Genomic DNA, 13,976 nt, shown 5'->3' with positions numbered 1-13,976 from the left:
AAATAATAATAATAATAATAATAATAATAATAATAATGGGTTTGATGGTTATCATGAAGAGCTAAAATCATAAGTAGAAGATTGGGAATAACAGGAAAGTTTGTAGGGAACTTAGGCGGATAATATTTACTTCATAGAGATAGGACATATGAAGGGGAAGGAAAGAAAAACAGAAAACCACAAGGGGGACCAAAGAGGACATCCAAACAATGTAGTCTTCTAAATTCTTTCAGTGCAGGTTTTACAAAAAATGCTTCCACTGTGAATGCTGCAAGAGAACATGGCTAGAAATGAAGGCCTAGTATAGCTGGTCTAGGGCTCCTGCCAAGAACTTGGGGGGCAGCTGAATGTGAGATGACAGATGAAGACTCTAATGCTACTTGGCTTATCAATAGGAATTAGCAACAACTCTTTGCAACACTATAGGAATTGCAAGCAGCAAAGTGTTCACGGCAAGAAGATGACTCCAGGTTCCTTTTGCAAAAGGAATTTTAAGAGGTCTGGAACAGTAATCTTTACTGTGCTACTAATGTGTTGTGACCCTGGGTTAGGTTCTTAACCTTTATTTTATCTGCTTTAGTTTCTTCAACTTATAAAATGCAGATGAGACAATGTTGTGTGGGTTAATTAGTGTTCCTAAAATATTGAACATTATTAAATGTAGTTAGAAGCACTAATTACTCACACTGACAAAAAGGCCAGGTTTGGGGCAGAGGCAACTGCGTTTGTGATAAGAGTATCTAGTGCCCTTTAACCTCTTAATTTCATATGTGTCTTGACTTTCCTAACAAGACATTTTCGGCTTTGATGCCAATAAATTGAACAAATCTTACTAGCACATGAACATTGATATCAGCCAAGTGAATATTTTGTTAATATTCCCTATATAACCCAATGTAATTAATACTGTGATAATAGACAAAGTGATGTAGCAAATAGTGCTTGTGATCCCAGGTCAAAAGAAATAATTGTAGTGCTCCATAACTGCATGTGTGTGACCGATCTTGGGCTAATATGAATCTCAGAGCATTTACACGGATTCAAATTTATAATGACTAATATATACATGATCATCTCTTTTTCAAAATAGTTGTAAGGCTTCAGTGAAATGATATTATCTTAAAATATTTTTGAACTGCAAATGAATAAATAACTATCATTACTATTTACTTGCTCTATTTCTTCCAATCAATTTTAAGAAGAAGATTTCTGTGCTTGTCCTTCCTTCCTGCACCTGATTGAAAGAAGAGCTACTTTGTCAATTTATTCAGTCATTCATCCATCCGTTTATTCAATGATCAAGTATTATACATCTTAAAATGTTAGAATTGAGCCTGGGGTAAAGAAAAATATAATAGTCCTTGTACCTAAGGGATTCACATGCATTTAAAAATAATTATAATGCATGATGCTGTCATGTTAGTATTATATATACCACACTGACGTGTTAGAAAGTTGTACAATCTCAGCCGCTTATAAATATATGCATATATTATCTCATAGTTTCTTTCTTCCTTTTTTTTTTTTTTGAGACGGAGTCTCACTCTGTCGCCAGGCTGGAGTGCAGTGGTGCGATCTCAGCTCATTGCAACTTCTGCCTCCTAGGTTCAAGCGATTCTACTGCCTCAGCCTCCTGAGTAGCTGGGATTACAGGGGCGTGCCACCACGCCTGACTAATTTTTGTATTTTTGGTAGAGACAGGTTTTGCCGTGTTGGCCAGCCTGGTCTTGAACTCCTGACCTCAGGTGATCCACCCAGCTCAGCCTCCCAAAGTGCTGGGATTACAGGCATGAGCCACTGTGCCCTGCCTCATAGTTTCTGTAGGTCAGAAATCTGGATATAATTTAGCTGGATATTCCACTGGGAATCATATAAACCTGCAACTGAGGGTCCACCCAGAGTTCATTCTCAGCTAGAGGTTCAACTGGGGATCAATCTACATCTAAACTTCAGGTCATTTGTAGAATCTATTTCCTGGTGGCTGTACAATTACTGAAGGCTCTAGCATTTTGTTGGCTGATGGCTAGGGACTGCTCACAGTTCTTAGAAGTTACTTATAATTTCTTGCCATTTGGGCTTCTTTAACATGACCACTTTCTTCATTAAGACAGCATAAAGATTTGTCACCTTAAAGAGGGTCCAATTCCTCTCTTAGGAGCTTAAACCTGATTATATTAGACCTACCTAGGATAATCCCCTTTATGATTCACAGCATAAACTGATTTGTAAAACTTACTTACATCTGCAAAATCCTTTCTCTTTGTCATATTCTATTGGCAAGAAGCAAGTCACAGGTCCTGCTCACACTCAGATGGAGAATATTCTAGATGATATGAACACCCTGGGAGCCACTTCTAGGATCTGGCCACAATAACTTGGAAGAGTCTGTGTTTTTTTTTAAAAAATGAAGCTTTAATTAACACTAAAAATAAAAATAAGAACTAACGTTAGGAGGCCTTACATTCTCAAGGTTATAGGCAAAAGTAAACAAATACAGGTTGAATTTCCCTTATCCAAAATGGTTCAGACCAAGTGTGTTTCAGATTCTAAATTTCTTTAGGTTTTTGAAATGTTAGTATATACATAGTGAGATATCTTGGAGATGGGACCCATGTCTAAACAGGAAATTCACTTATGTTTCACATCACCTAAAACACATAGCCTGGACATAATTTATACAATGTCTTAAATAATTTTGTGCATGAAACAAAATATTGACTGTCTTTTGACAGACCCATCACATGAGGTCAGGTGTGAAATTTTTCACTTGCGACATCATGTCACCGCTCAGAAAGTTTTGAAATTCGGAGCGTTTTAAATTTCAGGTTAGAGATGCTCAACCCGTCATTCAATTTAATTAGTTATATAGAATCTATAATCACAATATTATGTAGTAATAATTAAAAAAATAAATAAGGAAGGGAATGGCAAATGCTATCAGTGAGTAGGAGGATCCGTCATTTTATATAGGGTGATCAGTGGTAACCTCTCTGACACAGATATTGTATTAGTCCATTTTCACACTGCTATAAAGAACTGCCTGAGACTAGGTAATTTATAAAGGAAAGAGGTTTAATTGACTCACAGCTCAGCATGGCTGCAGAGGCCTCAGGAAACTTATAATCAATGGGGAAGGAAAAGGGGAAGCAAGGCACCTTCTTCACAAGGCGGCAGGAAGGAGAATGAATGCAGGAAGAACTACCAAACACTTACAAAACCGTCAGACCTCATGAGAACTCAGTCCCTATCATGAGAATAGCATGGGGGAAACCGCCCCCATGATCCAATTATCTCCACCTGGTCTCTCCCTTGACACGTGGGGATCATGGGGATTAGGGGGATGATAATTCAAGATGAGATTTGTGCAGGGCCAGTAGGCCTAATCATATCAGATATGTTTAGGCAGATGCCTGAAGGAAGCCATGCAAATATCTGGTGGGAGAATATTCCAGGTTGGGAGGTATATTTGATGACATATTGAACTAAGACTTTGAATTTTACTCCAAGAGAAATAGGAAAACACTGGGAGGGGCCGTTAGAAAGGATGGTTCAGACGTTGTATATAGAACATGACATTGGTAAGAGATAAGTGTAATGCCCAACCTTGTTTTTACTAACCCTGTTTTTAGACTCTCCCTTTTCCTTTAATCACCTAGCCTTGTTTCCACCTGAATTGACTCTCCCTTAGCTAAGAGAGCCAGACAGACTCCATCTTGGCTCTGTCACTGGCAGCCCCTTCCTCAAGGACTTAATTTGTGCAAGCTGACTCCCAGCACATCCAAGAATGCAATTAACTGATAAAGATACTGTGGCAAGCTACATCTGCAATTCCCAGGAATTCATCTGATTGATAATTCCCAAAGCCCCAAGTCTATCACCTTGTAATAGTCTTAAAGCCCCTGCACCTGGAACTGTTTACTTTCCTGTAACCATTTATCCTTTTAACTTTTTGCCTACTTTATTTCTGTAAAATTGTTTTAACTAGGCCCCCCTCCCCTTTCTAAACCAAAGTATAAAAGAAAATCTAGCCCCTTCTTCGGGGCCGAGAGAATTTTGAGCGTTAGCCGTCTCTTGGCCGCCAGCTAAATAAATGGACTCTTAATTTGTCTCAAAGTGTGGTGTTTTCTCTAACTCGCTCAGGTACAACATTAGGAAGTAGGACTCAGTTAATATGTTACTGCAGAGACCCAATTGAAAGGTAAGGTTGACTTGGTGTTTGAATACTTGTTAATGAGTGAGTGGTTAAATATTAGGTACATTTTCAAGATAAAACTGGGACAATTTGTGGATAGATTGGATGTGGATAGGGATGCCAAAGATTTTGCAAGCACAAGAAAGGTGTTGTCATATGCTTAGATGGAAAAACCTTTGTAGAAACTTGCATGAAGCATTCATTTCTAAGTATTGATCCCTGTATCATCCCATTATTTAGAGAATAGGAAGATTAGGAAAACTATCAAGAAATACAAAATAGAGATGAATCGTACAAATAAGGGAGATAATATAATGTGGGGTCCCAGAAGTCAGTGATAAAATACGTATAAATTTGAAGTAATATTATTTAACTTTCTTCCTCAGCCACCTGCAGACACTAGAAAAGTTAGAAGTGTTAGATCAATAATGGTTGCAGTTATGTACGCATATAGTATAACGAACGAGGCCGGGCATGGTGGCTCACACCTGTAATCCCAGCACTTTGGGAGGCCGAGGCAGGCGGATCACGAGGTTGGGAGTTCGAGACCAGCCTGGCCAATATGGTGAAACCCTATCTCTACTAAAAATACAAAAAGTAGCCGGGCATGATGACATGCACCTGTAGTCCCAGCTACTCAGGGGTTTGAGGCAGGAGAATCCCTTGAACCCGGGAGGCAGAGGTTGCGGTGAGCCGAGGTTGGGCCTCTGCACTCCAACCTGGGCGAGAGAGCGAGACTCCATCTACACACACAAAAAAAAGACGATAAGGGCAAAGGGTTTAAGGGTATATGTAAGATTCTTACGGATGACATTCTTATGGATGACAGATTCACAGTTTGGAAGAAAGGGAAAACAGAACACGGGGTTTGGAGGTGACAGACTATTTGCTTGACCACACTAATTAGGCTCCTGATCCTTCTCCTAGGTCCATTTGTGCACTCTTCTGTAAAATCCAATGTTAGCAAGGACACTGCTAAGTCAGGTTAGCAAGAATCCCCTATCCTTGACATCTGAACCCCCTCAATATCTGATCCTCATTCTCAACTATTCCCCAAGTGATTTTTGATTACCTAGGTCTATCTTCGCTAGGATCCTGTTAGTTCAGTTTAGCTGTTATTCTCAGCCTAATTCATAGTGTGGTCTTGGGAGCGGTCCTTGTCTTTGGAATAGAGGCAACCAGAGGGAATAATTGCAGAAATATGGACTTCCTTCATTTCTTCTTTAGTTCTAAATGTAACTCAGATTCTCAAAATGAAACATCATATAATTTCCTTCTCAGATTTATCTTTATTAATTGGAATCAGTAAAGAATTAATAAAATCAAAAGGTACTGTAGTCACCAAGGGGGCAGTGATTTGTCTGACATTAGTGAATGGCTTGGCTTTTAATATAAAATATTTTTATGAAAGAATTTTGATGACTTGTGTACAAGGTAATTAACTTTTCAGGCTAGTTCCAAAGTATTTATGTTTATTTAAAAAATATATTTCTGTTCAACCATTGTGGAAGACAGTGTGGCAATTCCTCAAGAATTTAGAACCAGAAATACCATTTGACCCAGCAATCCCATTACTGAGTATATACCCAAAGGATTATAAATCATTCTACTATAAAAATACATGCACACGTATGTTTATTGTTGCACTGTTCACAATAGCAAAGACTTGGAAGCAAGCCAAATGTCCATCAATGATAGACTGGATAAAGAAAATGTGGCACATATACACCATGGAATACTATGCAGCCATAAGAAGGGATGAGTTCATGTCCTTTTCAGGGACATGGATGAAGCTGGAAACCATCACTCTTAGCAAACTAACACAAGAACAGAAAACCAAAAACTGCATGTTCTCACTCATAAGTTGGAGTTGAACAATGAGAACACATGGACACAGAGAGGGGAACATCACACACCGGGGCCTGTCAGGGGGTGGGTGGCTAGGGGAGGGATAGCGTTAGGAGAATTACCTAATGTAGATGACAGGTTGATGGGTGCAGCAAACCACCATGGCATGTGTATACCTATGTAACAAATCTGCACATTCTGCACATGTACTCCAAAACTTAAAGTATAACTTTAAAAAAAGAAAAAAATATATATGTATACATGTATATATTTCTGGCCAGGTGTGGTGGCTCTGACTCTTATCCCAGTACTTTGGGAGGCCAAGATGGGCAGAGAGTTCAAGACCAGCCTGGGCAACATGGCAAAGCCCTGTCTCTACAAAAATAAAAAATAAAACAGCCAGGCCTGATGTGCACCTGTGGTCCCAGCTACTCGGGAGGCTGAGGCAGGAGAATCATTTGAGCCTGGGAGGCAAAGGTTTTAGTGAGTCGAGTTTCATGCCACTGCACTCCAGCCTGTGTGACAGGGTGAGAGTCTGTCCCCAAAAAATAAAATAAGATTAAAATAAAAATATATTTCTAAGTAATTTGTATGAATTTTATAAACTAAGGTCCAGTTATTATAGGTATTACAGAAGCAGTACTTGCTATTCAATAGCATGATGTTTTGCTATCTCTGCCCTCTCAATAACTTCTGGTTAGGGATACAAGGACATGGAATGTAGAAAATTCATAACTGCTTTGCTTTTAAAATCATTATAATGTAGCTGATAAGCCTTCAGTAGACTGGCTTATAAGCAATGAGAGCCAGGCAAATAGATTGAACTTATACTTTATAAAATACCTTAGTTCTACCCTTTTCACAATATCTGGCAAATCATTCATTTTGCCAGGTTTACAGAGAGCCATTTAGTAAAATGAAAGACATATCCTATGAACAAAGATTTAATAACTCTCTATTAAAGTCTAGAGCATTATGATACTAACTTCCACTTCCCCTCCCTCATTGTCTGTGTTCTAGTTAAATGATCTGTTTATCTCTTCATAGACTTTTATCTCAACAAATTGCAAAGTCCTAGAAATGGAAAGTGTGACTTATCAAAAGCTTTTTTCAAGGAGCAGGCATTTAGAATATGAGTGATGATTGAATTTCATAATAAATTTCTTTATTTTTTCCCTAATATTAAGTATTGTGTTTTGTTAGTTTTTTTTAGTCAGGAGGTTGTATGATGTATAAGAGTTGATAAATAACTTACCCCCTTGATTATAGGCGTACCTCAGAGATATTACAGATTTAGTTCTAGGCCATAGCAATAAATCAAATATTGCATTAAAGTGAGTCACACAAAATTTTTGGCTTCCCAGTGCATAAAAAATTATGTTTACACTATACTGTAGTTTATTAAGTGTGCAATAGCATTATGTCTACAAAGCTATGTATATACCTTACTTTAAAATGATTTGTTAAACCATGGGAGCTTCAGCGAGTCAGAATCTATTTGCTGGTAGAATGTCTTGCTTCCATATTGATGACTGTTGACTGATCAGAGTGGTGGGTAATGAAGGTTGGAGTAGCTGTGGCAATGTCTTAAAATAAGACAACAATGATGTTTGTCACATTGTTTTTCCCTTAATGAAAGATTTATCTGTAGCACTTGATTCTGTTTGATAGCATTTTACCTGTAGTCAAACTTCTTTTCAAATAGGATAATTTCCATTTTAGTGAGGATGGTTTCCTCACTAAACTTAATGATTTCTAGCTTTTAATTTAACGTGAAAGATGTATGTTCCTTCTTTTCACTTGTATATTTCAGGGCCATTGTAGAGTGATTAATTGTTATAATTTTAATATTGTTATGTCTTAGGGAGTAGGGAAGACCAAGAAAAGGAATGGAGAAACAGGATGGCTGTTGGTGGAGCAGTCAGAACACACATAATGTCTATCAAATAAGTTTGCCATCTTATATGGTTTGTGTCCCCCAATCAATGACAAGAGTAACATCGAAAATCTCTGATCACACATCACCATAACTGATATAATGTAGAAAAAAAAGTTTGAAATATTGTGAGAATTACCAAAGTGTAACGCAGAGACACAGAAGTGAACCGTTGCTATTGGAAAAATGGTACTGATAGTCTTGCTTCATGCTGGGTTACCACAAACCCTCAATTTTTAAAGAAATGCAATTTTTGTAAAGCGCAGTAAAGGGAAACAATAAAATGTGATATACTGATTTATGTTTATTCACATATTACTCTTTATCTGTGAATTAGTCAGGGTTCTCTAGAGAGACACAGCTAATATATCTAGAAGGACAGAACTATATATGTGTATATATATATGTGTGTGTGTATATATACACATATATAAATATATATATGTGTATATATAATAGTAAGTATTAACTCATATGATCACAAAGTCCCACAATAGGCAGTCTGCAGGTTAAGGAGCAAGGAGAGCCAGTCCGAGTTCCAAAACTGAAGAATTTGAGTCCAATGTTTGAGGGCAGAAAGCATCCAGCATCGCAGAAAGATATAGGCTGGGAGGCTAGGCCAGTCTCTCTTTTCACATTTTTCTGCCTGTTTAAATTCTAGCCATGCTGGCAGCAGATTAGATGGTGCCCACCCAGATTAAGGGTGGGTCTACCTTTCCCAGCCACTGACTCAAATGTTAATATCCTGTGGCAACACCCTCACAGACACACCAGGATCAATACTTTGCATCCTTCAATCCAATCAAGTTGACACTCAGTATTAATCATAACGATCTAATATCAGAATGAACTTAGCTAAATATACTCAGGTTGGCCTTTGGCACACATGTATAGGAATGAAATAGAAAGAGTGTTGCTAGCAGTGAATTCTGAGAACTGGAGGGAATCTGAGAGGTACTTAAGGAAAGCAGGTATTATTAGCTAGTGGCGGAGCTGAGGGGGCTCTGCATTCCAGATGATATTTATGATATTTTCTTACGTTTTGTTTTCCTTCCCAAAAATGTGTGTCTCTGAGTTACAGCACCATGATTTGTCAAATATAAATTATGTTTCAAGTAATTATCCATAAATGTTAATTACTAATGCAACCTGTACATTTAAAAAAAAAATTTATATTTTTATAAAGGATTTCTCAAATTTTTTGTTAATTATAATGTACTTGTAATCTTGTAAAAAATTTAGCAATAGTTCGAATGATGACATTATTTTCTTTATAGTAAATATACCATGAGTTTTCAGGAGAAAGGACCATTCTAATGTATGCAATTTCCTTGAACTGCTGATGTAAGAATTCATGTGAAAATAGGGGCTTATTGCACTTAGCAGATAAAAAAGTGTATAATAGCTAAGATATTGAATAACAAGGTTTGAAATCATAGAGGTGCAGATTAGAATCATGACTGGATAGAATAAGACTGAGTGCTCAACTAGATATTTATAAAAAATATTTTAAAGGTTTTCAAGAAGACAGAAACTTATTAAACATGACATGCACAAGAATGCCATAACAAGAAACTGTGGTAAAGGGAATTTTATCTTTCAAATCCTCTTTAAGATGATAAACCAAGTCTGGAATGACCTGTGACCCACACCTAATTTTTGTATTTGTTCCTCAACCTATTAGGCCTAACTCCAAGAAACATGTTTTGGAAGAATAAAATGAAAAGAAATTTGCAATACCAGAGTTATGAATTAAGCCCTGCTAAATTATCCTCTTTAATTTTACTGTGTACCAGTGTGGTGTGTTTCAAAGTATTTTATATAATCTGCCCATCAAATAAAGTCACACTGAAATATAGTTATTTAGGTCAAAGGGGTGTTGTCAAAAGTGTTTCATCACATAAGAGAAGTGAATGGGTTTTTCAAAACTTGCAATTTAAAGTAATAAAAACTCTTTGCATATTAGATATGATCAGTATGTAAACAAGATAGTCTCCTACTCAAATATGCTTTTGGATGTTTCCTTAAGTAGGTGTATCTATTTGGACTTGCTACATTTTCCATAATTTCTTGTCTAAATTAAAGCAATAGCCTTATAATTAGCTGAACTGATTTGATCCTTATCTGTCTTTCATAATTTTCCTAGATGATAGCCAGAAATCTTGTTTAGAAACCTAGGTGAAATCAAGCCGGGTGTGGTGGCTCACACCTGTAATCCCAGCACTTTGAGAGGCTGAGGTGGGTGGATAACTGAGGTCAGGAGTTTGAAACCAGCCTGGCCAACATACTGAAACTCAGTCTCTAATCAAAAAACAAAAATTAGCCAGGCCTGCTGGTGCACACCTGTAATCCCAGCTTCCCTGGAGGCTGAGGCAGGAGAATCTCTTGAACCCGAAAGGCGGAGGTTGCTGAAGTTGCAGTGAGCAGAGATCACGCCACTGCACTCCAGCCTGGGCAATAGAGCGAGACTCTGTCAAAAAACAGGGAGAGGAGGGCAGGGAAAGGGAGAGGGGCGAGGGGAGAAACCTACATGAAATCTTTTCATTCCTTTGCTAAAAACTTTTACTTAGCTCCCTATTTCAGTCTGAGTATAATTCTTTATAATGACTTAACCACCAACGTGATCATGCTGCCCTTAGTTGTCCACATCTTGACTTTTCCTCTGGTTTATTCATCTTCTTCCCTAACCACACTGGCCTCATCATAGCTCTCTCCAAATGTGCCGTTCAACATTATTGTCAAATATCACCAAAAAGAGGCCTGCTCTTATGGGCCTAAATAAATGGTAACCCACCCCCAGGCCCTACCAACAACTGCAAGCCCTTTCCTTGCTTTACTTTAGCTTTGGCTCCAGAAGGCTCATTGCTTTGAAATGTAACATATCCTGGGTGAGTTAGGTGCACTATTATCTGTCTCCTTGTCACCTCTAGAATATAAGCTCCATAAAGGAGGTGTTTTTGTTTGGTTCATTGATGTATCTTAGGAAAATGGAGTTGAACTTGACTCACTGTAGGCCTTCAATACATAGTTTTAAGTCGAATTACATAAAAATAGAGAAAAAATGCATGGTTTTGTCGTAATATAAGTAGTGGTATTAAAGTGTTAATTGTGCTAGAAAGCAAATGAGCAAAAGTTATATGATCTATTTTTACATTTCCTTAAAAATGAGCAAGTTATATAGAATTGAAAATTCACCTGGGAGATGTTTTCTGTTATTTGAATTCTGATGAAGCAGTGTCTTTCTTTCAGCTCACCAAATCAATCAAGACAAGAAAACCTAAAAATCGATATCCAGACTTCTTACAAAGTACATATTAAATGATCTTTGAAATTAAGCATTAATGATCATGAACAATGGAGGAAGTTTCAAATGCTGTATATCAGAAAGACCTTTACAAAAAAATGTCATTTGACTCATTTCAATAAGCATTATTATGTTCAACAAATCAAGGAGTGTTATAATTTAATTTTCATGATCAAGGTTTGCAATTTTCATCTAGTTTAATGTTCACAAGCTATCATAATTTTTGTTCACTTGGCATTTTTAAATTAAATTCCTAGGTTATGAAGTTTTTCCTTTAAAATCTTCCTTGCATTTTGCAAATAAATGTTACATGTGGCAGCATTCCAATGAAATATATTGTGCATTTGCCCCATCAACAGGTTGACAGATTTGGGGCTGAAACAAAATGGGTTGTTCTCTTAGATTTTTAAACCATATTGAGTATCACACATGAAAAACTGCAAGGGGGGGAGGTGGTAGAGTTTCCCCCATCCTCCTCCTCTTGTGCTTTACATTTCATTGTAATGAGAAACTGAAATATAACTCTTAGCAAGAGCCAACTACAAAATCATTCCCTTCCCTTTTGAGTAATGATCTTCTCATAGTAAAAAATGAAATGATGAAAAGGTTAGAATATGTTTTAAATCATTCTTGAAAAGGTTATAATTGCGTCATTATTTGGGTCATTGTCAAATCAATGCTTTAGTTCTCCATATGTTAGCCATATTAGCCGTCGGAAAAATATGATAGAATATTTGTTTTAGCACTTACAAATAACATGGTGTTGTGAATCTTTAATATAAATTACTTTCAAATTCATTTTATGCTTGAAGATTTCTTTCTTTTAATGTCAATCTACTATTTAAACTAATGCCTATGTAAAACAAAAATATTTTCTTTTGCATAAAATATGCCTCACATGGCAAGTTAAACATTGTAATTAGGAATGTAAATGGTATCAAAATCAATTGCATGCACTCAACACAATCTACAGCACTCGATTTGAAGTATCAATACACAAATACAAAAAAAGAAAGTTACCCCAATAATGTCATAGTAATATTTCATAATATTTTCTATTTCTGTACCAACAGGAATTCAGGAAATGCTGCTTGGATATCAATGTTAAATGTTTCAGCCTTTAAATGAATCATTCATATTTCAAAACATATTCAATTCAAGCCAGGAAGTATTAGTACCATGGTAAATTGTCACCACTCCTTTGCAAGCATAAATAATACACCTGTGTCTCCCACCCCAGTCCAACTACATCCGATTCCATGGGTCTGCATCATTATCTCCAAAACCTTCCAGTTGCATTGCTGTCATGTTTGTGTTAAAGAGACTGATGAGGTAGGTTTACTGTCAAAACATGTTAGTAAAAAGAAAGTTAGTTTTTTGAAATGTAAAAAAAAAATTCTAATAACTACATGAAAAAATGAAAATACCCATCACATGTCAATTAACACTTCCTTTTTTTTTTTTTTTTTTGAGATGGAGTCTCACTCTGTCGCCCAAGCTGGAGTGCAGTGGCACAATCTCTGCTCACTGCAAGCTCTGCCTCCTGGGTTCCCACCATTCTCCTGCCTCAGCCTCCCAAGTAGCTGGGACTACAGGTGCCCACCACCACACCCAGCTAATTTTTGTATTTTTAGTAGAGATGGGGTTTCACCGTGTTAGCCAGGATGGTTTCGATCTCCTGACCTCGTGATCCGCCCACCTCGGCCTCCCAAAGTGCTGGGATTACAGGCGTGAGCCACTGCGCCAGGCCAACACTTCCCATTTTTAACAGGACTGCCGTGGTACCAAAATGGTGATTTTTCTATTTAATCATTTTCCTGTGTGTTTGTTTTCTCAAGTAAGTATTGAGTTCTATATAATCAAAACCAAAGTATTGCCATCTCACAGTCCTACTTAATGATATTTTATAGATCTTTATTAACTTTAAGTCATTTTCAAATGATCAAAAGTGAATGATTTTTTAATCCTGGAGAGATACTTTAAAAACTGGTCAGGTCTCAGAAAATCTCTACAGTAAAAGAAGAGCATTCTATCTATAGCATACCATATGTAAAAATCATATATGCTTGAGGACATGATAATCTATTAACAATTTTCAATTATCTTTTAAGTAGATAATATTTTCCTCCAGATTTATTTATTTGGTCAATTTATAAATATGATTTTTCTATTTGGTTCTCTTTTCTCACAAGGACATCGACTGCAAGGCAAGTCATTAGTGTGGAAATTAGTATGGAATAAAACAAAACAAAACTTCAGCCTCCCACAGTGTTTTAGTTAAAAAAAAAGTTCTGCTTGATACCTTGCTTTATCTGAGTAGTGTTCTATTCGGCCTAAATATCCTATAACTAATTTCTACATATATATATATGTATATATATACACACACTATATATATATATACACTATATATATACACTATATATACACACACTGTATATATATAAACTATATATATATAAACTATATATATATAGAGAGAGACTCTTGCCTCAAATATATGTATATTTGAGGCAAGAGTCTCGCTCTGTCACCCAGGCTGAAGTGCAGTGGCATGATCTCATCTCACTGCAACCTCCGCCTTCTGGATTCAAACTATTCTTGTGCCTCAGTCTCCCCAGTAGCTGGGATCACAGGTACACATCATTATGCCTGGCAATTTTTTTTTTTTTTTGGTAATTTTAATAAAAACAAGG

At 36.8% G+C, this 13,976-nt stretch overlaps 1 long non-coding RNA gene across 1 annotated transcript in view; it reads right to left on the bottom strand.

Moving 5' to 3' along the window:
- The window catches only part of LOC117980328 (uncharacterized), a 259,995-nt gene that overhangs the window by 165,377 nt on the left and 80,642 nt on the right, over positions 1 to 13,976 (bottom strand). The window contains exon 3 of the long non-coding RNA XR_008625401.1: positions 11,172 to 11,253. This is a non-coding gene — a long non-coding RNA (uncharacterized LOC117980328). The remainder of the gene's footprint in view (positions 1 to 11,171; positions 11,254 to 13,976) is intronic.

The sequence above is a fragment of the Pan paniscus genome, chromosome 4 (genome assembly GCF_029289425.2).
Source record: "Pan paniscus chromosome 4, NHGRI_mPanPan1-v2.0_pri, whole genome shotgun sequence".
Classification (NCBI taxonomy): Eukaryota; Metazoa; Chordata; class Mammalia; order Primates; family Hominidae; genus Pan; species Pan paniscus.
The sequence above is the reverse complement of the archived record's forward strand: the minus strand, read 5'-3'. Positions and strand labels throughout refer to the sequence as shown.